The sequence below is a fragment of the Hyla sarda genome, chromosome 1, assembly GCF_029499605.1.
Source record: "Hyla sarda isolate aHylSar1 chromosome 1, aHylSar1.hap1, whole genome shotgun sequence".
Classification (NCBI taxonomy): domain Eukaryota; kingdom Metazoa; phylum Chordata; class Amphibia; order Anura; family Hylidae; genus Hyla; species Hyla sarda.
Genome location: NC_079189.1, coordinates 275230967 through 275257613, shown reverse-complemented (window position 1 = coordinate 275257613; position 26647 = coordinate 275230967). Strand labels below are relative to the sequence as shown.

Here is a 26647-nt window from a genome sequence, read left to right as displayed (position 1 = left end):
AAAATGTTAACGGCACCCGGGATTCCCAGCCAGTCTCCCATGCTGGTACTTACCGGGCCCTAAGCTGGGTAGCAGTCTGCGATCTGACGAGAGCAGGCGCGTTCAGCTTAGGATGGCCATTGACAGCTTCATGCTTTTTATACTGTGCATTTAAGCATCAATAAATCCTTTTCGGAATCGGAGAGGAAGGCGGCAACAGAGCAAAATGTCAATAGCACCTTGGATTGCCAGCCAGTCTCCCATGCCTGTACTTGCCGGGCAGCAGTCTGCGATCTGACAAGAACAGGCACATTCAGCTTAGGATAGCCGTAGACGGCTTCACACCCTGTATACTGTGGATTTAAGCATCAATAAATCCTTTTCGGAATCGGAGCGGAAGGCGGCTACAGAGCAAAATGTCAACAACACCTGGGATTCCCAGCCAGTCTCCCATGCTAGTACTTACCGGGCCCTAAGCTGGGTAGCAGTCTGCGATCTGACGAGAGCAGGCGCGTTCAGCTTAGGATGGCCGTTGACAGCTTCACGCCCTTTATACTGTGCATTTAAGCATCAATAAATCCTTTTCCGAATCGGAGCGGAAGGCAGCAACAGATTAAAATGTCAACTGCACCCGGGATTCCCAGCCAGTCTCCCATGCTGGTACTTACCAGGCCCTAAGCTGGGTAGCAGTCTGCGATCTGACGAGAGCAGGCGCGTTCAGCTTCGGATGGCCGTTGACAGCTTCTCACTTTGTATACTGTGCATTTAAGCATCAATAAATCCTTTTCGGAATCGGAACTGAAGGCGGCATGAGAGCAAAATGTCAACGGCAACCGGGATTCCCAGCCAGTCTCCCATGCCAGTACTTACCGGGCCCTAAGCTGGGTAGCAGTCTGCGATGTGACGAGAGCAGGCGCGTTCAGCTTAGGATGGCCATTGACAGCTTCACGATTTTTATACTGCGCATTTAAGCATCAATAAATCCTTTTTCGGAATCGGAGCGGAAGGCGGCAACAGAGCAAAATGTCAACTGCACCCGGGATTCCCAGCCAGTCTCCCATGCCGGTACTTACTGAGCCCTAAGCTGGGTAGCAGTCTGCAATCTGACGAGAGCAGGCACGTTCAGCTTAGGATGGCTGTTGACAGCTTCTCGCCCTTTATACTGTGCATTTAGGCATCAATAAATCCTTTTCGGAATCGGAACGGAAGGCGGCAACAGAGCAAAATGTCAACGGCAGCCGAGATTCCCAGCCAGTGTCCCATGCCAGTACTTACCAGGCCCTAAGCTGGGTAGCAGTCTGCGATCTGACGAGAGCAGGCACGTTCAGCTTAAGATGGCCATTGACAGCTTCATGATTTTTATACTGTGCATTTAAGCATCAATAAATCCTTTTCGGAATCGGAACGGAAGGCGGCAACAGAGCAAAATGTCAACTGCACCCGGGATTCCCAGCCAGTCTCCCATGCCGGTACTTAATGGGCCCTAGGCTGGGTAGCAGTCTGCGATCTGACGAGAGCAGGCGCGTTCAGCTTAGGATGGCCATTGACAGCTTCATGCTTTTTATACTGTGCATTTAAGCATCAATAAATCCTTTTCGGAATCGGAACGGAAGGCGGCAACAGAGCATAATGTCAACTGCACCCGGGATTCCCAGGTGCATTTAAGCATCAATAAATATTTTTATTAATCGGAGAGGAAGGCGGCAACAAAGCAAAATGTCAACGGCACCTTGGATTGCCAGCCAGTCTCCCATGCCGGTAACTGCCGGGCAGCGGTCTGCGATCTGAGGAGAGCAGGCACGTTCAGGCTTAGGATGGCCGTTGACAGCTTCACACCCTGTGTATTGTGGATTTAAGCATCAATAAATCCTTTTCCGAATCGGAGCGGAAGGCGGTAACAGATTAAAATGTCAACTGCACCCGGGATTCCCAGCCAGTCTCCCATGCTGGTACTTACCAGGCCCTAAGCTGGGTAGAAGTCTGCGATCTGACGAGAGCAGGCGCGTTCAGCTTAGGATGGCCGTTGACAGCTTCACACTTTGTATACTGTGGATTTAAGTATCAATAAATAATTTTCGGACTCGTAGCAGAAACAGAGCAAAATGTCAACTCCACCCGGGATTCCCAGCCAGTACTTACCAGGCCCGAAGCTAGGTAGCAGTCTGCGATCTGACGAGAACAGGCGCATTCAGCTTAGGATGGCCGTAGACATCTTCACACCCTGTATAGTGTGGATTTAAGCATCAATAAATCCTTTTCGGAATCGGAGCGTAAGGCGGCAACAGAGCAAAATGTCAACGACACCTGGGATTCCCAGCCAGTCTCCCATGCTGGTACTTTCCGAGCCCTAAGCTGGGTAGCAGTCTGCGATCTGACGAGAGCAGGCACGTTCAGCTTAGGATGGCCGTTGACAGCTTCTTGCCCTTTATACTGTGCATTTAAGCATCAATAAATCCTTTTCGGAATTGGAAACGGAAGGCGGCAACAGAGCAAAATGTCAACGGCAGCCGGGATTCCCAGCCAGTGTCCCATGCCGGTACTTACCGGGCCCTAAGATCTGTACCAGTCTGCGATCTGACAAGAGCAGGCGCGTTAAGCTTAGGATGGCCGTCGACAGCTTCACACCTTGTATACTGTGGATTTAAGCATCAATAAATTATTTTCGGAATCGGAGCGGAAAGCAGCAATAGAGCAAAATGTCAACGGCACCCGGGATTCCCAGCCAGTCTCCCATGCTGGTACTTACCGGGCCCTAAGCTGGGTAGCAGTCTGCGATCTGACGAGAGCAGGCGCGTTCAGCTTAGGATGGCCATTGACAGCTTCATGCTTTTTATACTGTGCATTTAAGCATCAATAAATCCTTTTCGGAATCGGAGAGGAAGGCGGCTACAGAGCAAAATGTCAACAACACCTGGGATTCCCAGCCAGTCTCCCATGCTGGTACTTACCGGGCCCTAAGCTGGGTAGCTGTCTGCAATCTGACGAGAACAGGCGCATTCAGCTTAGGATGGCCGTTGACAGCTTCACGCCCTTTATACTGTGCATTTATGCATCAATAAATCCTTTTCCGAATCGGAGCGGAAGGCAGCAACAGATTAAAATGTCAACTGCACCCGGGATTCCCAGCCAGTCTCCCATGCTGGTACTTACCAGGCCCTAAGCTGGGTAGCAGTCTGCGATCTGACGAGAGCAGGCGCGTTCAGCTTATGATGGCCGTTGACAGCTTCACACTTTGTATACTGTGCATTTAGGCATCAATAAATCCTTTTCGGAATCGGAACTGAAGGCAGCATAAGAGCAAAATGTCAACGGCAACCGGGATTCCCAGCCAGTCTCCCATGCCAGTACTTACCGGGCCCTAAGCTGGGTAGCAGTCTGCGATGTGACGAGAGCAGGCGCGTCCAGCTTAGGATGGCCATTGACAGCTTCATGATTTTTGTACTGCGCATTTAAGCATCAATAAATCCTTTTTCGGAATCGGAGCGGAAGGCGGCAACAGAGCAAAATGTCAACTGCACCCGGGATTCCCAGCCAGTCTCCCATGCCGGTACTTACTGAGCCCTAAGCTGGGTAGCAGTCTGCAATCTGACGAGAGCAGGCGCGTTCAGCTTAGGATGGCCGTTGACAGCTTCTCTCCCTTTATACTGTGCATTTAGGCATCAATAAATCCTTTTCGGAATCGGAACGGAAGGCGGCAACAGAGCAAAATGTCAACGGCAGCCGGGATTCCCAGCCAGTGTCCCATGCCAGTACTTACCAGGCCCTAAGCTGGGTAGCAGTCTGCGATCTGACGAGAGCAGGCGCGTTCAGCTTAGGATGGTCATTGACAGCTTCATGCTTTTTATACTGTGCATTTAAGCATCAATAAATCCTTTTCGGAATCGGAACGGAAGGCGGCAACAGAGCAAAATGTCAACTACACCCGGGATTCCCAGCCAGTCTCCCATGCCGGTACTTAATGGGCCCTAGGCTGGGTAGCAGTCTGCGATCTGACGAGAGCAGGCGCGTTCAGCTTAGGATGGCCGTTGACATCTTCACGCCTTGTATACTGTGGATTTAAGCATCAATAAATATTTTTATTAATCGGAGAGGAAGGCGGCAACAAAGCAAAATGTCAACGGCACCTTGGATTGCCAGCCAGTCTCCCATGCCGGTAACTGCCGGGCAGCAGTCTGCGATCTGAGGAGAGCAGGCACGTTCAGGCTTAGGATGGCCGTTGACAGCTTCACACCCTGTGTATTGTGGATTTAAGCATCAATAAATCCTTTTCCGAATCGGAGCGGAAGGCGGCAACAGATTAAAGTGTCAACTGCACCCGGGATTCCCAGAAAGTCTCCCATGCTGGTACTTACCAGGCCCTAAGCTGGGTAACAGTCTGCGATCTGACAAGAACAGGCGCATTCAGCTTAGGATGGCCGTAGACATCTTCACACCCTGTATACTGTGGATTTAAGCATCAATAAATCGTAAGCGTAAGGAGCGTAAGGCGGCAACAGAGCAAAAGGTCAACTGCACCTGGGATTCCCAGCCAGTCTCCCATGCTGGTACTTACCGGGCCCTAAGCTGGGTAGCAGTCTGCGATCTGACGAGAGCAGGCACGTTCAGCTTAGGATGGCCGTTGACAGCTTCTCGCCCTTTATACTGTGCATTTAAGCATCAATAAATCCTTTTCGGAATCGGAAACGGAAGGCGGCAACAGAGCAAAATGTCAACGGCAGCCGGGATTCCCAGCCAGTGTCCCATGCCGGTACTTACCGGCCCAAAGATCTGTACCAGTCTGCGATCTGACAAGAGCAGGCGCGTTAAGCTTAGGATGGCCGTCGACAGCTTCACACCTTGTATACTGTGGATTTAAGCATCAATAAATTCTTTTCGGAATCGGAGCGGAAGGCAGCAATAGAGCAAAATGTCAACGGCACCCGGGATTCCCAGCCAGTCTCCCATGCCAGTACTTACCAGGCCCTAAGCTGGGTAGCAGTCTGCGATCTGACGAGAGCAGGCGCGTTCAGCTTAGGACAGCCATTGACAGCTTCATGCTTTTTATACTGTGCATTTAAGCATCAATAAATCCTTTTCGGAATCGGAGAGGAAGGCAGCAACAGAGCAAAATGTCAATAGCACCTTGGATTGCCAGCCAGTCTCCCATGCCCGTACTTGCTGGGCAGCAGTCTGCGATCTGACAACAACAGGCACATTCAGCTTAGGATAGCCGTAGACGGCTTCACACCCTCTATACTGTGGATTTAAGTATCAATAAATCCTTTTCGGAATCGGAGCGGAAGGCGGCTACAGAGCAAAATGTCAACAACACCTGGGATTCCCAGCCAGTCTCCCATGCTGGTACCTACCGGGCCCTAAGCTGGGTAGCAGTCTGCGATCTGACGAGAGCAGGCGCGTTCAGCTTAGGATGGCCGTTGACAGCTTCACGCCCTTTATACTGTGGATTTAAGCATCAATAAATCCTTTTCGGAATCGGAGCGGAAGGCGGCAACAGATTAAAATGTCAACTGCACCCGGAATTCCCAGCCAGTCTCCCATGCTGGTACTTACCAGGCCCTAAGCTGGGTATCAGTCTGCGATCTGACGAGAGCAGGCGCATTCAGCTTAGGATGGCCGTTGACAGGTTCACACTTTGTATACTGTGCATTTAAGCATCAATAAATCCTTTTCGGAATCGGAACGGAAGGCGGCAACAGAGCAAAATGTCAACGGCAGCCGGGATTCCCAGCCAGTGTCCCATGCCGGTACTTACCGGGCCCTAAGATCTGTACCAGTCTGCGATCTGACGAGAGCAGGCGCGTTAAGCTTAGGATGGCCGTTGACAGCTTCACACCTTGTATACTGTGGATTTAAGCATCAATAAATTCTTTTCGGAATCGGAGCGGAAGGCAGCAATAGAGCAAAATGTCAATGGCAACCGGTATTCCCAGCCAGTCTCCCATGCCAGTACTTACCGGGCCCTAAGCTGGGTAGCAGTCTGCAATCTGACGAGAGCAGGTGCGTTCAGCTTAGGATGGCCATTGACAGCTTCATTCTTTTTATACTGTGCATTTAAGCATCAATAAATCCTTTTCGGAATCGGAACGGAAGGCGGCAACAGAGCAAAATGTCAACTGCACCCAGATTCCCAGCCAGTCTCCCATGCCGGTACTTACTGGGCCCTAAGCTGGGTAGCGGTCTGACGAGAGCAGGCGCGTTCAGCTTAGGATGGCCGTTGACATCTTCATGCTTTGTATATTGTGGATTTAAGCATCAATAAATATTTTTATTAATCGGAGAGGAAGGCGGCAACAGAGCAAAATGTCAATGGCACCTTGTATTGCCAGCCAGTCTCCCATGCCGGTAACTGCCGGGCAGCAGTCTGTGATCTGAGGAGAGCAGGCACGTTCAGGCTTAGGATGGCCGTTGACAGCTTCACACCCTGTGTACTGTGGATTTAAGCATCAATAAATCCTTTTCCGAATCGGAGCGGAAGGCGGCAACAGATTAAAATGTCAACTGCACCCGGGATTCCCAGCCAGTCTCCCATGCTGGTACTTACCAGGCCCTAAGCTGGGTAGAAGTCTGCGATCTGACGAGAGCAGGCGCGTTCAGCTTAGGATGGCCGTTGACAGCTTCACACTTTGTGTACTGTGGATTTAAGCATCAATAAATAATTTTCGGAATCGGAGCAGAAACAGAGCAAAATGTCAACTGCACCCGGGATTCCCAGCCAGTCTCCCATGCTGGTACTTACCAGGCCCGAAGCTGGGAAGCAGTCTGCGATCTGACGAGAGCAGGCGCGTTCAGCTTAGGATGGCCATTGAAAGCTTCTTGCTTTTTATACTGTGCATTTAAGCATCAATAAATCCTTTTCGGAATCGTAGAGGAAGGCGGCAACAGAGCAAAATGTCAATAGCACCTTGGATTGCCAGCCAGTCTCCCATGCCCGTACTTGCCGGGCAGCAGTCTGCGATCTGACAAGAACAGGCACATTCAGCTTAGGATAGCCGTAGGCGGCTTCACACCCTGTATACTGTGGATTTAAGCATCAATAAATCCTTTTCGGAATCGGAGCGGAAGGCGGCTACAGAGCAAAATGTCAACAACACCTGGGATTCCCAGCCAGTCTCCCATGCTGGTACTTACCGGGCCTAAGCTGGGTAGCAGTCTGCGATCTGAGGAGAGCAGGCACGTTCAGGCTTAGGATGGCCGTTGACAGCTTCACACCCTGTGTATTGTGGATTTAAGCATCAATAAATCCTTTTCCGAATCGGAGCGGAAGGCGGCAACAGATTAAAGTGTCAACTGCACCCGGGATTCCCAGAAAGTCTCCCATGCTGGTACTTACCAGGCCCTAAGCTGGGTAACAGTCTGCGATCTGACAAGAACAGGCGCATTCAGCTTAGGATGGCCGTAGACATCTTCACACCCTGTATACTGTGGATTTAAGCATCAATAAATCGTAAGCGTAAGGAGCGTAAGGCGGCAACAGAGCAAAAGGTCAACTGCACCTGGGATTCCCAGCCAGTCTCCCATGCTGGTACTTACCGGGCCCTAAGCTGGGTAGCAGTCTGCGATCTGACGAGAGCAGGCACGTTCAGCTTAGGATGGCCGTTGACAGCTTCTCGCCCTTTATACTGTGCATTTAAGCATCAATAAATCCTTTTCGGAATCGGAAACGGAAGGCGGCAACAGAGCAAAATGTCAACGGCAGCCGGGATTCCCAGCCAGTGTCCCATGCCGGTACTTACCGGCCCAAAGATCTGTACCAGTCTGCGATCTGACAAGAGCAGGCGCGTTAAGCTTAGGATGGCCGTCGACAGCTTCACACCTTGTATACTGTGGATTTAAGCATCAATAAATTCTTTTCGGAATCGGAGCGGAAGGCAGCAATAGAGCAAAATGTCAACGGCACCCGGGATTCCCAGCCAGTCTCCCATGCCAGTACTTACCAGGCCCTAAGCTGGGTAGCAGTCTGCGATCTGACGAGAGCAGGCGCGTTCAGCTTAGGACAGCCATTGACAGCTTCATGTTTTTTATACTGTGCATTTAAGCATCAATAAATCCTTTTCGGAATCGGAGAGGAAGGCAGCAACAGAGCAAAATGTCAATAGCACCTTGGATTGCCAGCCAGTCTCCCATGCCCGTACTTGCTGGGCAGCAGTCTGCGATCTGACAACAACAGGCACATTCAGCTTAGGATAGCCGTAGACGGCTTCACACCCTCTATACTGTGGATTTAAGTATCAATAAATCCTTTTCGGAATCGGAGCGGAAGGCGGCTACAGAGCAAAATGTCAACAACACCTGGGATTCCCAGCCAGTCTCCCATGCTGGTACCTACCGGGCCCTAAGCTGGGTAGCAGTCTGCGATCTGACGAGAGCAGGCGCGTTCAGCTTAGGATGGCCGTTGACAGCTTCACGCCCTTTATACTGTGGATTTAAGCATCAATAAATCCTTTTCGGAATCGGAGCGGAAGGCGGCAACAGATTAAAATGTCAACTGCACCCGGAATTCCCAGCCAGTCTCCCATGCTGGTACTTACCAGGCCCTAAGCTGGGTATCAGTCTGCGATCTGACGAGAGCAGGCGCATTCAGCTTAGGATGGCCGTTGACAGGTTCACACTTTGTATACTGTGCATTTAAGCATCAATAAATCCTTTTCGGAATCGGAACGGAAGGCGGCAACAGAGCAAAATGTCAACGGCAGCCGGGATTCCCAGCCAGTGTCCCATGCCGGTACTTACCGGGCCCTAAGATCTGTACCAGTCTGCGATCTGACGAGAGCAGGCGCGTTAAGCTTAGGATGGCCGTTGACAGCTTCACACCTTGTATACTGTGGATTTAAGCATCAATAAATTCTTTTCGGAATCGGAGCGGAAGGCAGCAATAGAGCAAAATGTCAATGGCAACCGGTATTCCCAGCCAGTCTCCCATGCCAGTACTTACCGGGCCCTAAGCTGGGTAGCAGTCTGCAATCTGACGAGAGCAGGTGCGTTCAGCTTAGGATGGCCATTGACAGCTTCATTCTTTTTATACTGTGCATTTAAGCATCAATAAATCCTTTTCGGAATCGGAACGGAAGGCGGCAACAGAGCAAAATGTCAACTGCACCCAGATTCCCAGCCAGTCTCCCATGCCGGTACTTACTGGGCCCTAAGCTGGGTAGCGGTCTGACGAGAGCAGGCGCGTTCAGCTTAGGATGGCCGTTGACATCTTCATGCTTTGTATATTGTGGATTTAAGCATCAATAAATATTTTTATTAATCGGAGAGGAAGGCGGCAACAGAGCAAAATGTCAATGGCACCTTGTATTGCCAGCCAGTCTCCCATGCCGGTAACTGCCGGGCAGCAGTCTGTGATCTGAGGAGAGCAGGCACGTTCAGGCTTAGGATGGCCGTTGACAGCTTCACACCCTGTGTACTGTGGATTTAAGCATCAATAAATCCTTTTCCGAATCGGAGCGGAAGGCGGCAACAGATTAAAATGTCAACTGCACCCGGGATTCCCAGCCAGTCTCCCATGCTGGTACTTACCAGGCCCTAAGCTGGGTAGAAGTCTGCGATCTGACGAGAGCAGGCGCGTTCAGCTTAGGATGGCCGTTGACAGCTTCACACTTTGTGTACTGTGGATTTAAGCATCAATAAATAATTTTCGGAATCGGAGCAGAAACAGAGCAAAATGTCAACTGCACCCGGGATTCCCAGCCAGTCTCCCATGCTGGTACTTACCAGGCCCGAAGCTGGGAAGCAGTCTGCGATCTGACGAGAGCAGGCGCGTTCAGCTTAGGATGGCCATTGAAAGCTTCTTGCTTTTTATACTGTGCATTTAAGCATCAATAAATCCTTTTCGGAATCGTAGAGGAAGGCGGCAACAGAGCAAAATGTCAATAGCACCTTGGATTGCCAGCCAGTCTCCCATGCCCGTACTTGCCGGGCAGCAGTCTGTGATCTGACAAGAACAGGCACATTCAGCTTAGGATAGCCGTAGGCGGCTTCACACCCTGTATACTGTGGATTTAAGCATCAATAAATCCTTTTCGGAATCGGAGCGGAAGGCGGCTACAGAGCAAAATGTCAACAACACCTGGGATTCCCAGCCAGTCTCCCATGCTGGTACTTACCGGGCCTAAGCTGGGTAGCAGTCTGTGATCTGACGAGAGCAGGCGCGTTCAGCTTATGATGGTCGTTGACAGCTTCACGCCCTTTATACTGTGCATTTAAGCATCAATAAATAATTTTCCGAATCGGAGCGGAAGGCGGCAACAGAGCAAAATGTCAACTGCACCCGGGAATCCCAGCCAGTCTCCCATGCTGGTACTTACCGGGCCCTAAGCTGGGTAGCAGTCTGCGATCTGACGAGAGCAGGCGCGTTCAGCTTAGGATGGCCGTTGACAGCTTCACATTTTGTATACTGTGCATTTAAGCATCAATAAATCCTTTTCGAAATAGAAACGGAAGGCGGCAACAGAGCAAAATGTCAACGGCAGCCGGGATTCCCAGCCAGTCTCCCATGCTGGTACTTACCGGGCCCTAAGCTGGGTAGCAGTCTGCGATCTGACGAGAGCAGGCGCGTTCAGCTTAGGATGGCCGTTGACAGCTTCTCGCCCTTTATACTGTGCATTTAAGCATCAATAAATCCTTTTCGGAATCGGAACGGAAGGCGGCAACAGAGCAAAATGTCAACGGCATCCGGGATTCCCAGCCAGTGTCCCATGCCGGTACTTACCGGGCCCTAAGATCTGTACCAGTCTGCGATCTGACGAGAACAGGCGCATTCAGCTTAGGATGGCCGTAGACATCTTCACACCCTGTATACTGTGGATTTAAGCATCAATAAATCCTTTTCGGAATCGGAGCGTAAGGCGGCAACAGAGCAAAATGTCAATGACACCTGGGATTCCCAGCCAGTCTCCCATGCTGGTACTTAACGGGCCCTAAGCTGGGGAGCAGTCTGCGATCTGACGAGAGCAGGCGCGTTCAGCTTAGGATGGCCGTTGACAGCTTCACACTTTGTATACTGTGGATTTAAGCATCAATAAATAATTTTCGGAATCGGAGCAGAAACAGAGCAAAATGTCAACTGCACCAGGGATTCCCAGCCAGTCTCCCATGCTGGTACTTACCAGGCCCGAAGCTGGGAAGCAGTCTGCGATCTGACGAGAACAGGCGCATTCAGCTTAGGATGGCCGTAGACATCTTCACACCCTGTATACTGTGCATTTAAGCATCAATAAATCCTTTTCAGAATCGGAACGGAAGGCGGCAACAGAGCAAAATGTCAACGGCAGCCGGGATTCCCAGCCAGTGTCCCATGCCGGTACTTACCGGGCCCTAAGATCTGTACCAGTCTGCGATCTGACGAGAGCTGGCGCGTTAAGCTTAGGATGGCCGTCGACAGCTTCACACCTTGTATACTGTGGATTTAAGCATCAATAAATTTTTTTCGGAATCGGAGCGGAAGGCAGCAATAGAGCAAAATGTCAACTGCACCCGGGATTCCCAGCCAGTCTCCCATACTGGTACTTACCAGGCCCGAAGCTGGGAAGCAGTCTGCGATCTGACGAGAACAGGCGCATTTAGCTTAGGATGGCCGTAGACATCTTCACACCCTGTATACTGTGCATTTAAGCATCAATAAATCCTTTTCAGAATCGGAACGGAAGGCGGCAACAGATTAAAATGTCAACTGCACCCGGGATTCCCAGCCAGTCTCCCATGCTGGTACTTACCAGGCCCTAAGCTGGGTAGCAGTCTGCGATCTGATGAGAGCAGGCGCGTTCAGCTTAGGATGGCCGTTGACAGCTTCACATTTTGTATACTGTGCATTTAAGCATCAATAAATCCTTTTCGAAATCGAAACGGAAGGCGGCAACAGAGCAAAATGTCAACGGCAGCCGGGATTCCCAGCCAGTCTCCCATGCTGGTACTTACCGGGCCCTAAGCTGGGTAGCAGTCTGCGATTTGACGAGAGCAGGCGCGTTCAGCTTAGGATGGCCGTTGACAGCTTCTCGCCCTTTATACTGTGCATTTAAGCATCAATAAATCCTTTTCGGAATCGGAACGGAAGGCGGCAACAGAGCAAAATGTCAACGGCAGCCGGGATTCCCAGCCAGTGTCCCATGCCGGTACTTACCGGGCCCTAAGATCTGTACCAGTCTGCGATCTGACGAGAACAGGCGCATTCAGCTTAGGATGGCCGTAGACATCTTCACACCCTGTATACTGTGGATTTAAGCATCAATAAATCCTTTTCGAAATCGGAGCGTAAGGCGGCAACAGAGCAAAATGTCAATGACACCTGGGATTCCCAGCCAGTCTCCCATGCTGGTACTTAACGGGCCCTAAGCTGGGTAGCAGTCTGCGATCTGACGAGAGCAGGTGCGTTCAGCTTCACACTTTGTATACTGTGGATTTAAGCATCAATAAATAATTTTCGGAATCGGAGCAGAAACAGAGCAAAATGTCAACTGCACCCGGGATTCCCAGCCAGTCTCCCATGCTGGTACTTACCAGGCCCGAAGCTGGGAAGCAGTCTGCGATCTGACGAGAACAGGCGCATTCAGCTTAGGATGGCCGTAGACATCTTCACACCCTGTATACTGTGCATTTAAGCATCAATAAATCCTTTTCAGAATCGGAACGGAAGGCGGCAACAGAGCAAAATGTCAACGGCAGCCGGGATTCCGAGCCAGTGTCCCATGCCGGTACTTACCGGGCCCTAAGATCTGTACCAGTCTGCGATCTGACGAGAGCTGGCGCGTTAAGCTTAGGATGGCCGTCGACAGCTTCACACCTTGTATACTGTGGATTTAAGCATCAATAAATTATTTTCGGAATCGGAGCGGAAGGCAGCAATAGAGCAAAATGTCAACGGCACCTGGGATTCCCAGCCAGTCTCCCCTGCCAGTACTTACCGGGCCCTAAGCTGGGTAGCAGTCTGCGATCTGACGAGAGCAGGCGCGTTCAGCTTACGATGGCCATTGACAGCTTCATGCTTTTTATACTGTGCATTTAAGCATCAATAAATCCTTTTCGGAATCGGAGAGGAAGGCGGCAACAGAGCAAAATGTCAATAGCACCTTGGATTGCCAGCCAGTCTCCCATGCCCGTACTTGCCAGGCAGCAGTCTGCGATCTGACAAGAACAGGCACATTCAGCTTAGGATAGCCGTAGACGGCTTCACACCCTGTATACTGTGGATTTAAGCATCAATAAATCATTTTCGGAATCGAAGCGGAAGGCGGCTACAGAGCAAAAAGTGAACACCACCTGGGATTCCCAGCCAGTCTCCCATGCTGGTACTTAACGGGCCCTAAGCTGGGTAGCAGTCTGTGATCTGACGAGAGCAGGCGCGTTCAGCTTAGGATGGCCGTTGACAGCTTCACACTTTGTATACTGTGGATTTAAGCATCAATAAATAATTTTCGGAATCGGAGCAGAAACAGAGCAAAATGTCAACTGCACCCGGGATTCCCAGCCAGTCTCCCATGCTGGTACTTACCAGGCCCGAAGCTGGGAAGCAGTCTGCGATCTGACGAGAACAGGCGCATTCAGCTTAGGATGGCCGTAGACATCTTCACACCCTGTATACTGTGGATTCAAGCATCAATAAATCCTTTTCGGAATGGGAGCGTAAGGCGGCAACAGAGCAAAATGTCAACGGCAGCCGGGATTCCCAGCCAGTGTCCCATGCCGGTACTTACCGGGCCCTAAGATCTGTACCAGTCTGCGATCTGACGAGAGCAGGCGCGTTAAGCTTAGGATGGCCGTCGACAGCTTCACACCTTGTATACTGTGGATTTAAGCATCAATAAATTATTTTCGGAATCGAAGCGGAGGGCAGCAATAGAGCAAAATGTCAACGGCACCTCGGATTCCCAGCCAGTCTCCCATGCCAGTACTTACCGGGTCCTAAGTTGGGTAGCAGTCTGCGATCTGACGAGACCAGGCGCGTTCAGCTTAGGATGGCCGTTGACAGCATCTCGCCCTTTATACTGTGCATTTAAGCATCAATAAATCCTTTTCGGAATCGGAACGGAAGGCGGCAACAGAGCAAAATGTCAACGGCAGCCGGGATTCCCAGCCAGTGTCTCATGCCGGTACTTACCGGGCCCTAAAATCTGTACCAGTCTGCGATCTGACGAGAGCAGGCGAGTTAAGCTTAGGATGGCCGTCGACAGCTTCACACCTTGTATACTGTGGATTTAAGCATCAATAAATTCTTTTCGGAATCGGAGCGGAAGGCAGCAATAGAGCAAAATTTCAACAGCACCCAGGATTCCCAGCCAGTCTCCCATGCCAGTACTTACCGGGCCCTAAGCTGGGTAGCAGTCTGCGATCGGACGAGTGCAGGCGCGTTCAGCTTAGGATGGCCATTGACAGCTTCATGCTTTTTATACTGTGCATTTAAGCATCAATAAATAATTTTCCGAATCGGAGCGGAAGGCGGCAACAGAGCAAAATGTCAACTGCACCCGGGATTCCCAGCCAGTGTCCCATGCCGGTACCTACCGGGCCCTAAGATCTGTACCAATCTGCGATCTGACGAGAGCAGGCGCGTTAAGTTTAGGATGGCCGTTGACAGCTTCACACTTTGTATACTGTGGATTTAAGCATCAATAAATAATTTTCGGAATCGGAGCAGAAACAGAGCAAAATGTCAACTGCACCCGGGATTCCCAGCCAGTCTCCCATGCTGGTACTTACCATGCCCGAAGCTGGGAAGCAGTCTGCGATCTGACGAGAACAGGCGCATTCAGCTTAGGATGGCCGTAGACATCTTCACACCCTGTATACTGTGGATTTAAGCATCAATAAATCCTTTTCGGAATCGGAGCGTAAGGCAGCAACAGAGCAAAATGTCAACGGCAGCCGGGATTCCCAGCCAGTGTCCCATGCCGGTACTTACTGGGCCCTAAGATCTGTACCAGTCTGCGATCTGACGAGAGCAGGCGCGTTAAGCTTAGGATGGCCGTCGACAGCTTCACACCTTGTATACTGTGGATTTAAGCATCAATAAATTATTTTCGGAATCGGAGCGGAGGGCAGCAATAGAGCAAAATGTCAACGGCACCTGGGATTCCCAGCCAGTCTCCCATGCCAGTACTTACCGCGCCCTAAGCTGGGTAGCAGTCTGCGATCTGACGAGAGCAGGCGCGTTCAGCTTAGGATGGCCATTGACAGCTTCATGCTTCATGCTTTTTATACTGTGCATTTAATCATCAATAAATACTTTTCGGAATCGGAGAGGAAGGCGGCAACAGAGCAAAATGTCAATAGTTCCTTGGATTGCCAGCCAGTCTCCCATGCCCGTACTTGCCGGGCAGCAGTCTGCGATCTGACAAGAACAGGCACATTCAGCTTAGGATAGCCGTAGATGGCTTCACACCCTGTATACTGTGGATTTAAGCATCAATAAATCCTTTTCGGAATCGAAGCAGAAGGCGGCTACAGAGCAAATTGTCAACAACACCTGGGATTCCCAGCCAGTCTCCCATGCTGATACTTACCGGGCCCTAAGCTGGGTAGCAGTCTGCGATCTGACGAGAGCAGGCGCGTTCAGCTTAGGATGGCCGTTGACAGCTTCCCACTTTGTATACTGTGGATTTAAGCATCAATAAATAATTTGCGGAATCGGAGCAGAAACATAGCAGAATGTCAACGGCAGCCGGGATTCCAGCCAGTCTCCCATGCTGGTACTTACCAGGCCCGAAGCTGGGTAGCAGTCTGCGATCTGACGAGAACAGGCGCATTCAGCTTAGGAAGGCCGTAGACATCTTCACACCCTGTATACTGTGGATTTAAGCATCAATAAATCCTTTTCGGAATCGGAGCGGAAGGCTGCAACAGAACAAAATGTCAACGACACCTGGGATTCCCAGCCAGTCTCCCATTCTGGTACTTACCGGGCCCTAAGCTGGGTAGCAGTCTGCGATCTGACGAGAGCAGGCACGTTCAGCTTAGGATGGCCGTTGACAGCTTCTCGCCCTTTATACTGTGCATTTAAGCATCAATAAATCCTTTTTGGAATCGGAACGGAAGGCGGCAACAGAGCAAAATGTCAACGGCAGCCGGGATTCCCAGCCAGTGTCTCATGCCGGTACTTACCGGGCCCTAAGATCTGTACCAGTCTGCGATCTGACGAGAGCAGGCGCGTTAAGCTTAGGATGGCCGTCGACAGCTTCACACCTTGTATACTGTGGATCTAAGCATCAATAAATTATTTTCGGAATCGGAGCGGAAGGCAGCAATAGAGCAAAATGTCAACAGCACCCGGGATTCCCAGCCAGTCTCCCAAGCCAGTACTTACCGGGCCCTAAGCTGTGTAGCAGTCTGCGATCGGACAAGTGCAGGCGCGTTCAGCTTAGGATGGCCATTGACAGCTTAATGCTTTTTTATACTGTGCATTTAAGCATCAATAAATCCTTTTCGGAATCGGAGAGGAAGGCGGCAACAGAGCAAAATGTCAATAGCACCTTGGATTGCCAGCCAGTCTCTCATGCCCGTACTTGCTGGGCAGCAGTCTGCGATCTGACAAGAACAGGCACATTCAGCTTAGGATAGCCGTAGACGGCTTCACACCCTGTATACTGTGGATTTAAGCATCAATAAATCCTTTTCGGAATCGGAGCGGAAGGCGGCTACAGAGCAAAATGTCAACAACACCTGGGATTCCCAGCCAGTCTCCCATGCTGGTACTTACCGGGCCTAAGCTGGGTAGCGGTCTGCGATCTGACGAGAGCAGGCGCGTTCAGCTTAGGATGGCCGTTGACAGCTTCGCGCCCTTTATACTGTGCATTTAAGCATCAATAAATAATTTTCCGAATCGGAGCGGAAGGCGGCAACAGAGCAAAATGTCAACTGCACCCGGGATTCCCAGCCAGTCTCCCATGCTGGTACTTACCGGGCCCTAAGCTGGGTAGCAGTCTGCGATCTGACGAGAGCAGGCGCGTTCAGCTTAGGATGGCCGTTGACAGCTTCACACTTTGTATACTTTGTATACTGTGTATACTGTGGATTTAAGCATCAATAAATAATTTTCGGAATCGGAGCAGAAACAGAGCAAAATGTCAACTGCACCCGGGATTCCCAGCCAGTCTCCCATGCTGGTACTTACCAGCCCCGAAGCTGGGTAGGAGTCTGCGATCTGACGAGAACAGGCGCATTCAGCTTAGGATGGTCGTAGACATCTTCACACCCTGTATACTGTGGATTTAAGCATCAATAAATCCTTTTCGGAATCGTAGCGGAAGGCGGCAACAGAGCAAAATGTCAACGACACCTGGGATTCCCAGCCAGTCTCCCATGCTGGTACTTTCCGGGCCCTAAGCTGGGTAGCAGTCTGCGAACTGACGAGAGCAGGCACGTTCAGCTTAGGATGGCCGTTGACAGCTTCTTGCCCTTTATACTGTGCATTTAAGCATCAATAAATCCTTTTCGGAATCGGAAACGGAAGGCGGCAACAGAGCAAAATGTCAACGGCAGCCGGGATTCCCAGCCAGTGTCCCATGCCGGTACTTACCGGGCCCTAAGATCTGTACCAGTCTGCGATCTGACAAGAGCAGGCGCGTTAAGCTTAGGATGGCCATTGACAGCTTCACGATTTTTATACTGTGCATTTAAGCATCAATAAAGCAAAATGTCAACGGCACCCGGGATTCCCAGCCAGTCTCCCATGCCAGTACTTACCGGGCCCTAAGCTGGGTAGCAGTCTGCGATCTGACGAGAGCAGGCACGTTCAGCTTAGGATGGCCGTTGACAGCTTCTTCCCCTTTATACTGTGCATTTAAGCATCAATAAATCCTTTTCGGAATCGGAGAGGAAGGCGGCAACAGAGCAAAATGTCAATAGCACCTTGGATTGCTAGCCAGTCTCCCATGCCGGTACTTGCCGGGCAGCAGTCTGCGATCTGACAAGAACAGGCACATTCAGCTTAGGATAGCCGTAGACGGCTTCACACCCTGTGTACTGTGGATTTAAGCATCAATAAATAATTTTCGGAATCGGAGCGGAAGGCGGCTACAGAGCAAAATGTCAACAACACCTGGGATTCCCAGCCAGTCTCCCATGCTGGTACTTACCGGGCCCTAAGCTGGGTAGCAGTCTGCGATCTGACGAGAGCAGGCGCGTTCAGCTTAGGATGGCCGTTGACAGCTTCACACTTTGTATACTGTGTATACTGTGGATTTAAGCATCAATAAATAATTTTCGGAATCGGAGCAGAAACAGAGCAAAATGTCAACTGCACCCGGGATTCCCAGCCAGTCTCCCATGCTGGTACTTACCAGCCCCGATGCTGGGTAGGAGCCTGCGATCTGACGAGAACAGGCGCATTCAGCTTAGGATGGTCGTAGACATCTTCACACCCTGTATACTGTGGATTTAAGCATCAATAAATCCTTTTCGGAATCGGAGCGGAAGGCGGCAACAGAGCAAAATGTCAACGACACCTGGGATTCCCAGCCAGTCTCCCATGCTGGTACTTTCCGGGCCCTAAACTGGGTAGCAGTCTGCGATCTGACGAGAACAGGCACGTTCAGCTTAGGATGGCCGTTGACAGCTTCTTGCCCTTTATACTGTGCATTTAAGCATCAATAAATCCTTTTCGGAATCGGAAACGGAAGGCGGCAACAGAGCAAAATGTCAACGGCAGCCGGGATTCCCAGCCAGTGTCCCATGCCGGTACTTACCGGGCCCTAAGATCTGTACCAGTCTGCGATCTGACAAGAGCAGGCGCGTTAAGCTTAGGATGGCCGTCGACAGCTTCACACCTTGTATACTGTGGATTTAAGCATCAATGAAGCAAAATGTCAATGGCACCCGGGATTCCCAGCCAGTCTCCCATGCCAGTACTTACCAGGCCCTAAGCTGGGTAGCAGTCTGCAATCTGATGAGAGCAGGCACGTTCAGCTTAGGATGGCCATTGACAGCTTCTTGCCCTTTATACTGTGCATTTAAGCATCAATAAATCCTTTTCGGAATCGGAGAGGAAGGCGGCAACAGAGCAAAATGTCAATAGCACCTTGGATTGCTAGCCAGTCTCCCATGCCGGTACTTGCCGGGCAGCAGTCTGCGATCTGACAAGAACAGGCACATTCAGCTTAGGATAGCCGTAGACGGCTTCACACCCTGTGTACTGTGGATTTAAGCATCAATAAATCATTTTCGGAATCGGAGCGGAAGGCGGCTACAGAGCAAAATGTCAACAACACCTGGGATTCCCAGCCAGTCTCCCATGCTGGTACTTACCGGGCCCTAAGCTGGGTAGCAGTCTGCGATCTGACGAGAGCAGGCGCGTTCAGCTTAGGATGGCCGTTGACAGCTTCACACTTTGTATACTGTGCATTTAAGCATCAATAAATAATTTTCGGAATCGGAGCAGAAACATAGCAAAATGTCAACAGCAGCAGGGATTCCCAGCCAGTCTCCCATGCTGGTACTTACCAGGCCCGAAGATGGGTAGCAGTCTGCGATCTGACGAGAACAGGCGCATTCAGCTTAGGATGGCCGTAGACATCTTTACACCTTGTATACTGTGGATTTAAGCATCAATAAATCCTTTTCGGAATCGGCGCGGAAGGCGGCAACAGAACAAAATGTCAACGACACCTGGGATTCCCAGCCAGTCTCCCATGCTGGTACTTACCAGGCCCTAAGCTGGGTAGCAGTCTGCGATCTGACGAGAGCAGGCGCGTTCAGCTTAGGATGGCCGTAGACATCTTTACACCCTGTATACTGTGGATTTAAGCATCAATAAATCCTTTTCGGAATCGAAGCGGAAGGCGGCTACAGAGCAAAATGTCAGCAATACCTGGGATTCCCAGCCAGTCTCCCATGCTGGTACTTACCGGGCCCTAAGCTGGGTAGCAGTCTGCGATCTGACGAGAGCAGGCGCGTTCAGCTTAGGATGGCCGTTGACAGCTTCTCACTTTGTATACTGTGGATTTAAGCATCAATAAATAATTTTCGGAATCAGAGCAGAAACATAGCAAAATGTCAACAGCAGCCGGGATTCCAGCCAGTCTCCCATGCTGGTACTTACCAGGCCCGAAGCTGGGTAGCAGTCTGCGATCTGACGAGAACAGGCGCATTCAGCTTAGGAAGGCCGTAGACATCTTCACACCCTGTATACTGTGGATTTAAGCATCAATAAATCCTTTTCGGAATCGGAACGGAAGGCGGCAACAGAACAAAATGTCAACGACACCTGGGATTCCCAGCCAGTCTCCCATGCTGGTACTTACTGGGCCCTAAGCTGGGTAGCAGTCTGCGATCTGACGAGAGCAGGCACGTTAAGCTTAGGATGGCCGTTGACAGCTTCTTGCCCTTTATACTGTGCATTTAAGCATCAATAAATCCTTTTCGGAATCGGAACGGAAGGCGGCAACAGAACAAAATGTCAACGACACCTGGGATTCCCAGCCAGTCTCCCATGCTGGTACTTACCGGGCCCTAAGCTGGGTAGCAGTCTGCGATCTGACGAGAGCAGGCGCGTTCAGCTTAGGATGGCCGTTGACAGCTTCAAACTTTGTATACTGTGCATTTAAGCATCAATAAATAATTTTCGGAATCGGAGCAGAAACATAGCAAAATGTCAACAGCAGCAGGGATTCCCAGCCAGTCTCCCATGCTGGTACTTACCAGGCCCGAAGCTGGGTAGCAGTCTGCGATCTGACGAGAACAGGCGCATTCAGCTTAGGAAGGCCGTAGACATCTTCACACCCTGTATACTGTGGATTTAAGCATCAATAAATCCTTTTCGGAATCGGAACGGAAGGCGGCAACAGAACAAAATGTCAACGACACCTGGGATTCCCAGCCAGTCTCCCATGCTGGTACTTACTGGGCCCTAAGCTGGGTAGCAGTCTGCGATCTGACGAGAGCAGGCACGTTCAGCTTAGGATGGCCGTTGACAGCTTCTTGCCCTTTATACTGTGCATTTAAGCATCAATAAATCCTTTTCGGAATCGGAGAGGAAGGCGGCAACAGAGCAAAATGTCAATAGCACCTTGGATTGCTAGCCAGTCTCCCATGCCGGTACTTGCCGGGCAGCAGTCTGCGATCTGACAAGAACAGGCACATTCAGCTTAGGATAGCCGTAGACGGCTTCACACCCTGTGTACTGTGGATTTAAGCATCAATAAATAATTTTCGGAATCGGAGCGGAAGGCGGCTACAGAGCAAAATGTCAACAACACCTGGGATTCCCAGCCAGTCTCCCATGCTGGTACTTACCGGGCCCTAAGCTGGGTAGCAGTCTGCGATCTGACGAGAGCAGGCGCGTTCAGCTTAGGATGGCCGTTGACAGCTTCACACTTTGTATACTGTGTATACTGTGGATTTAAGCATAAATAAATAATTTTCTGAATCGGAGTAGAAACAGAGCAAAATGTCAACTGCACCCGGGATTCCCAGCCAGTCTCCCATGCTGGTACTTACCAGCCCCGAAGCTGGGTAGGAGTCTGCGATCTGACGAGAACAGGCGCATTCAGCTTAGGATGGTCGTAGACATCTTCACACCCTGTATACTGTGGATTTAAGCATCAATAAATCCTTTTCGGAATTGGAGCGGAAGGCGGCAACAGAGCAAAATGTCAACGACACCTGGGATTCCCAGCCAGTCTCCCATGCTGGTACTTTCCGGGCCCTAAGCTGGGTAGCAGTCTGCGATCTGACGAGAGCAGGCACGTTCAGCTTAGGATGGCCGTTGACAGCTTCTTGCCCTTTATACTGTGCATTTAAGCATCAATAAATCCTTTTCGGAATCGAAAACGGAAGGCGGCAACAGAGCAAAATGTCAACGGCAGCCGGGATTCCCAGCCAGTGTCCCATGCCGGTACTTACCGGGCCCTAAGATCTGTACCAGTCTGCGATCTGACAAGAGCAGGCGCGTTAAGCTTAGGATGGCCGTCGACAGCTTCACACCTTGTATACTGTGGATTTAAGCATCAATAAATTATTTTCGGAATCGGAGCGGAGGGCAGCAATAGAGCAAAATGTCAACGGCACCTGGGATTCCCAGCCAGTCTCCCATGCCAGTACTTACCGCGCCCTAAGCTGGGTAGCAGTCTGCGATCTGACGAGAGCAGGCGCGTTCAGCTTAGGATGGCCATTGACAGCTTCATGCTTCATGCTTCATGCTTTTTATACTGTGCATTTAATCATCAATAAATCCTTTTCGGAATCGGAGAGGAAGGCGGCAACAGAGCAAAATGTCAATAGTTCCTTGGATTGCCAGCCAGTCTCCCATGCCCGTACTTGCCGGGCAGCAGTCTGCGATCTGACAAGAACAGGCACATTCAGCTTAGGATAGCCGTAGATGGCTTCACACCCTGTATACTGTGGATTTAAGCATCAATAAATCCTTTTCGGAATCGAAGCGGAAGGCGGCTACAGAGCAAATTGTCAACAACACCTGGGATTCCCAGCCAGTCTCCCATGCTGATACTTACCGGGCCCTAAGCTGGGTAGCAGTCTGCGATCTGACGAGAGCAGGCGCGTTCAGCTTAGGATGGCCGTTGACAGCTTCCCACTTTGTATACTGTGGATTTAAGCATCAATAAATAATTTTCGGAATCGGAGCAGAAACATAGCAGAATGTCAACGGCAGCCGGGATTCCAGCCAGTCTCCCATGCTGGTACTTACCAGGCCCGAAGCTGGGTAGCAGTCTGCGATCTGACGAGAACAGGCGCATTCAGCTTAGGAAGGCCGTAGACATCTTCACACCCTGTATACTGTGGATTTAAGCATCAATAAATCCTTTTCGGAATCGGAGCGGAAGGCTGCAACAGAACAAAATGTCAACGACACCTGGGATTCCCAGCCAGTCTCCCATTCTGGTACTTACCGGGCCCGAAGCTGGGTAGCAGTCTGCGATCTGACGAGAACAGGCGCATTCAGCTTAGGAAGGCCGTAGACATCTTCACACCCTGTATACTGTGGATTTAAGCATCAATAAATCCTTTTCGGAATCGGAGCGGAAGGCTGCAACAGAGCAAAATGTCAACGGCAGCCGGGATTCCCAGCCAGTGTCTCATGCCGGTACTTACCGGGCCCTAAGATCTGTACCAGTCTGCGATCTGACGAGAGCAGGCGCGTTAAGCTTAGGATGGCCGTCGACAGCTTCACACCTTGTATACTGTGGATCTAAGCATCAATAAATTATTTTCGGAATCGGAGCGGAAGGCAGCAATAGAGCAAAATGTCAACAGCACCCGGGATTCCCAGCCAGTCTCCCATGCCAGTACTTACCGGGCCCTAAGCTGTGTAGCAGTCTGCGATCGGACAAGTGCAGGCGCGTTCAGCTTAGGATGGCCATTGACAGCTTAATGCTTTTTTATACTGTGCATTTAAGCATCAATAAATCCTTTTCGGAATCGGAGAGGAAGGCGGCAACAGAGCAAAATGTCAATAGCACCTTGGATTGCCAGCCAGTCTCTCATGCCCGTACTTGCTGGGCAGCAGTCTGCGATCTGACAAGAACAGGCACATTCAGCTTAGGATAGCCGTAGACGGCTTCACACCCTGTATACTGTGGATTTAAGCATCAATAAATCCTTTTCGGAATCGGAGCGGAAGGCGGCTACAGAGCAAAATGTCAACAACACCTGGGATTCCCAGCCAGTCTCCCATGCTGGTACTTACCGGGCCTAAGCTGGGTAGCGGTCTGCGATCTGACGAGAGCAGGCGCGTTCAGCTTAGGATGGCCGTTGACAGCTTCGCGCCCTTTATACTGTGCATTTAAGCATCAATAAATAATTTTCCGAATCGGAGCGGAAGGCGGCAACAGAGCAAAATGTCAACTGCACCCGGGATTCCCAGCCAGTCTCCCATGCTGGTACTTACCGGGCCCTAAGCTGGGTAGCAGTCTGCGATCTGACGAGAGCAGGCGCGTTCAGCTTAGGATGGCCGTTGACAGCTTCACACTTTGTATACTGTGTATACTGTGGATTTAAGCATCAATAAATAATTTTCGGAATCGGAGCAGAAACAGAGCAAAATGTCAACTGCACCCGGGATTCCCAGCCAGTCTCCCATGCTGGTACTTACCAGCCCCGAAGCTGGGTAGGAGTCTGCGATCTGACGAGAACAGGCGCATTCAGCTTAGGATGGTCGTAGCCATCTTCACACCCTGTATACTGTGGATTTAAGCATCAATAAATCCTTTTCGGAATCGTAGCGGAAGGCGGCAACAGAGCAAAATGTCAACGACACCTGGGATTCCCAGCCAGTCTCCCATGCTGGTACTTTCCGGGCCCTAAACTGGGTAGCAGTCTGCGAACTGACGAGAGCAGGCACGTTCAGCTTAGGATGGCCGTTGACAGCTTCTTGCCCTTTATACTGTGCATTTAAGCATCAATAAATCCTTTTCGGAATCGGAAACGGAAACGGAAGGCGGCAACAGAGCAAAATGTCAACGGCAGCCGGGATTCCCAGCCAGTGTCCCATGCCGGTACTTACCGGGCCCTAAGATCTGTACCAGTCTGCGATCTGACAAGAGCAGGCGCGTTAAGCTTAGGATGGCCATTGACAGCTTCACGATTTTTATACTGTGCATTTAAGCATCAATAAAGCAAAATGTCAACGGCACCCGGGATTCCCAGCCAGTCTCCCATGCCAGTACTTACCGGGCCCTAAGCTGGGTAGCAGTCTGCGATCTGACGAGAGCAGGCACGTTCAGCTTAGGATGGCCGTTGACAGCTTCTTCCCCTTTATACTGTGCATTTAAGCATCAATAAATCCTTTTCGGAATCGGAGAGGAAGGCGGCAACAGAGCAAAATGTCAATAGCACCTTGGATTGCTAGCCAGTCTCCCATGCCGGTACTTGCCGGGCAGCAGTCTGCGATCTGACAAGAACAGGCACATTCAGCTTAGGATAGCCGTAGACGGCTTCACACCCTGTGTACTGTGGATTTAAGCATCAATAAATAATTTTCGGAATCGGAGCGGAAGGCGGCTACAGAGCAAAATGTCAACAACACCTGGGATTCCCAGCCAGTCTCCCATGCTGGTACTTACCGGGCCCTAAGCTGGGTAGCAGTCTGCGATCTGACGAGAGCAGGCGCGTTCAGCTTAGGATGGCCGTTGACAGCTTCACACTTTGTATACTGTGCATTTAAGCATCAATAAATAATTTTCGGAATCGGAGCAGAAACATAGCAAAATGTCAACGGCAGCAGGGATTCCCAGCCAGTCTCCCATGCTGGTACTTACCGGGCCCTAAGCTGGGTAGCAGTCTGCGATCTGACGAGAGCAGGCGCGTTCAGCTTAGGATGGCCGTTGACAGCTTCACACTTTGTATACTGTGTATACTGTGGATTTAAGCATCAATAAATAATTTTCGGAATCGGAGCAGAAACAGAGCAAAATGTCAACTGCACCCGGGATTCCCAGCCAGTCTCCCATGCTGGTACTTACCAGCCCCGATGCTGGGTAGGAGCCTGCGATCTGACGAGAACAGGCGCATTCAGCTTAGGATGGTCGTAGACATCTTCACACCCTGTATACTGTGGATTTAAGCATCAATAAATCCTTTTCGGAATCGGAGCGGAAGGCGGCAACAGAGCAAAATGTCAACGACACCTGGGATTCCCAGCCAGTCTCCCATGCTGGTACTTTCCGGGCCCTAAACTGGGTAGCAGTCTGCGATCTGACGAGAACAGGCACGTTCAGCTTAGGATGGCCGTTGACAGCTTCTTGCCCTTTATACTGTGCATTTAAGCATCAATAAATCCTTTTCGGAATCGGAAACGGAAACGGAAGGCGGCAACAGAGCAAAATGTCAACGGCAGCCGGGATTCCCAGCCAGTGTCCCATGCCGGTACTTACCGGGCCCTAAGATCTGTACCAGTCTGCGATCTGACAAGAGCAGGCGCGTTAAGCTTAGAATGGCCGTCGACAGCTTCACACCTTGTATACTGTGGATTTAAGCATCAATAAAGCAAAATGTCAACGGCACCCGGGATTCCCAGCCAGTCTCCCATGCCAGTACTTACCGGGCCCTAAGCTGGGTAGCAGTCTGCGTTCTGACAAGAGCAGGCGCGTTCAGCTTAGGATGGCCATTGACAGCTTCATGCTTTTTATACTGTGCATTTAAGCATCAATAAATCCTTTTCGGAATCGGAGAGGAAGGCGGCAACAGAGCAAAATGTCAATAGCACCTTGGATTGCCAGCCAGTCTCCCATGCCCGTACTTGCCGGGCAGTAGTCTGCGATCTGACAAGAACAGGCACATTCAGCTTAGGATAGCCGTAGACGGCTTCACACCGTGTATACTGTGGATTTAAGCATCAATAAATCCTTTTCGGAATCGGAGCGGAAGGCGGCTACAGAGCAAAATGTCAACAACACCTGGGATTCCCAGCCAGTCTCCCATGCTGGTACTTACTGGGCCCTAAGCTGGGTAGCAGTCTGCGATCTGACGAGAGCAGGCGCGTTCAGCTTAGGATGGCCGTTGACAGCTTCATGCCCTTTATACTGTGCATTTAAGCATCAATAAATCCTTTTCCGAATCGGAGCGGAAGGCAGCAACAGATTAAAATGTCAACTGCACCCGGGATTCCCAGCCAGTCTCCCATGCTGGTACTTACCAGGCCCTAAGCTGGGTAGCAGTCTGCGATCTGACGAGAGCAGGCGCGTTCAGCTTAGGATGGCCGTTGACAGCTTCACACTTTGTATACTGT

General features: G+C 50.8%; 29 pseudogenes; all 29 read right to left on the bottom strand.

Moving 5' to 3' along the window:
• Positions 1–4: 4 nt before the first annotated feature.
• On the bottom strand, positions 5–124 carry LOC130352827 (5S ribosomal RNA; annotated as a pseudogene).
• A 272-nt stretch (positions 125–396) lies between these two features.
• On the bottom strand, positions 397–516 carry LOC130315249 (5S ribosomal RNA; annotated as a pseudogene).
• A 2160-nt stretch (positions 517–2676) lies between these two features.
• LOC130317130 (5S ribosomal RNA) lies at positions 2677–2796 on the bottom strand (annotated as a pseudogene).
• Positions 2797–2878: 82 nt separating this feature from the next.
• On the bottom strand, positions 2879–2998 carry LOC130334826 (5S ribosomal RNA; annotated as a pseudogene).
• A 1484-nt stretch (positions 2999–4482) lies between these two features.
• LOC130352407 (5S ribosomal RNA) lies at positions 4483–4602 on the bottom strand (annotated as a pseudogene).
• A 284-nt stretch (positions 4603–4886) lies between these two features.
• Positions 4887–5006, bottom strand: LOC130352997 (5S ribosomal RNA; annotated as a pseudogene).
• A 272-nt stretch (positions 5007–5278) lies between these two features.
• Positions 5279–5398, bottom strand: LOC130352372 (5S ribosomal RNA; annotated as a pseudogene).
• Positions 5399–7460: 2062 nt separating this feature from the next.
• Positions 7461–7580, bottom strand: LOC130352406 (5S ribosomal RNA; annotated as a pseudogene).
• Positions 7581–7864: 284 nt separating this feature from the next.
• Positions 7865–7984, bottom strand: LOC130352996 (5S ribosomal RNA; annotated as a pseudogene).
• Positions 7985–8256: 272 nt separating this feature from the next.
• LOC130352371 (5S ribosomal RNA) lies at positions 8257–8376 on the bottom strand (annotated as a pseudogene).
• A 2063-nt stretch (positions 8377–10439) lies between these two features.
• Positions 10440–10559, bottom strand: LOC130333795 (5S ribosomal RNA; annotated as a pseudogene).
• Positions 10560–11644: 1085 nt separating this feature from the next.
• Positions 11645–11764, bottom strand: LOC130328178 (5S ribosomal RNA; annotated as a pseudogene).
• A 3660-nt stretch (positions 11765–15424) lies between these two features.
• Positions 15425–15544, bottom strand: LOC130352880 (5S ribosomal RNA; annotated as a pseudogene).
• A 276-nt stretch (positions 15545–15820) lies between these two features.
• LOC130322829 (5S ribosomal RNA) lies at positions 15821–15940 on the bottom strand (annotated as a pseudogene).
• Positions 15941–16818: 878 nt separating this feature from the next.
• Positions 16819–16938, bottom strand: LOC130352642 (5S ribosomal RNA; annotated as a pseudogene).
• Positions 16939–17603: 665 nt separating this feature from the next.
• On the bottom strand, positions 17604–17723 carry LOC130318337 (5S ribosomal RNA; annotated as a pseudogene).
• Positions 17724–17995: 272 nt separating this feature from the next.
• On the bottom strand, positions 17996–18115 carry LOC130320989 (5S ribosomal RNA; annotated as a pseudogene).
• A 656-nt stretch (positions 18116–18771) lies between these two features.
• LOC130352846 (5S ribosomal RNA) lies at positions 18772–18891 on the bottom strand (annotated as a pseudogene).
• Positions 18892–19163: 272 nt separating this feature from the next.
• Positions 19164–19283, bottom strand: LOC130320978 (5S ribosomal RNA; annotated as a pseudogene).
• Positions 19284–19560: 277 nt separating this feature from the next.
• On the bottom strand, positions 19561–19680 carry LOC130325008 (5S ribosomal RNA; annotated as a pseudogene).
• Positions 19681–20360: 680 nt separating this feature from the next.
• Positions 20361–20480, bottom strand: LOC130314718 (5S ribosomal RNA; annotated as a pseudogene).
• A 669-nt stretch (positions 20481–21149) lies between these two features.
• LOC130320967 (5S ribosomal RNA) lies at positions 21150–21269 on the bottom strand (annotated as a pseudogene).
• Positions 21270–21555: 286 nt separating this feature from the next.
• On the bottom strand, positions 21556–21675 carry LOC130335629 (5S ribosomal RNA; annotated as a pseudogene).
• A 691-nt stretch (positions 21676–22366) lies between these two features.
• LOC130352879 (5S ribosomal RNA) lies at positions 22367–22486 on the bottom strand (annotated as a pseudogene).
• A 1274-nt stretch (positions 22487–23760) lies between these two features.
• On the bottom strand, positions 23761–23880 carry LOC130352641 (5S ribosomal RNA; annotated as a pseudogene).
• A 662-nt stretch (positions 23881–24542) lies between these two features.
• On the bottom strand, positions 24543–24662 carry LOC130318326 (5S ribosomal RNA; annotated as a pseudogene).
• Positions 24663–24934: 272 nt separating this feature from the next.
• Positions 24935–25054, bottom strand: LOC130320956 (5S ribosomal RNA; annotated as a pseudogene).
• Positions 25055–25911: 857 nt separating this feature from the next.
• Positions 25912–26031, bottom strand: LOC130346620 (5S ribosomal RNA; annotated as a pseudogene).
• A 474-nt stretch (positions 26032–26505) lies between these two features.
• LOC130351897 (5S ribosomal RNA) lies at positions 26506–26625 on the bottom strand (annotated as a pseudogene).
• Between the last annotated feature and the right edge of the window lie 22 nt (positions 26626–26647).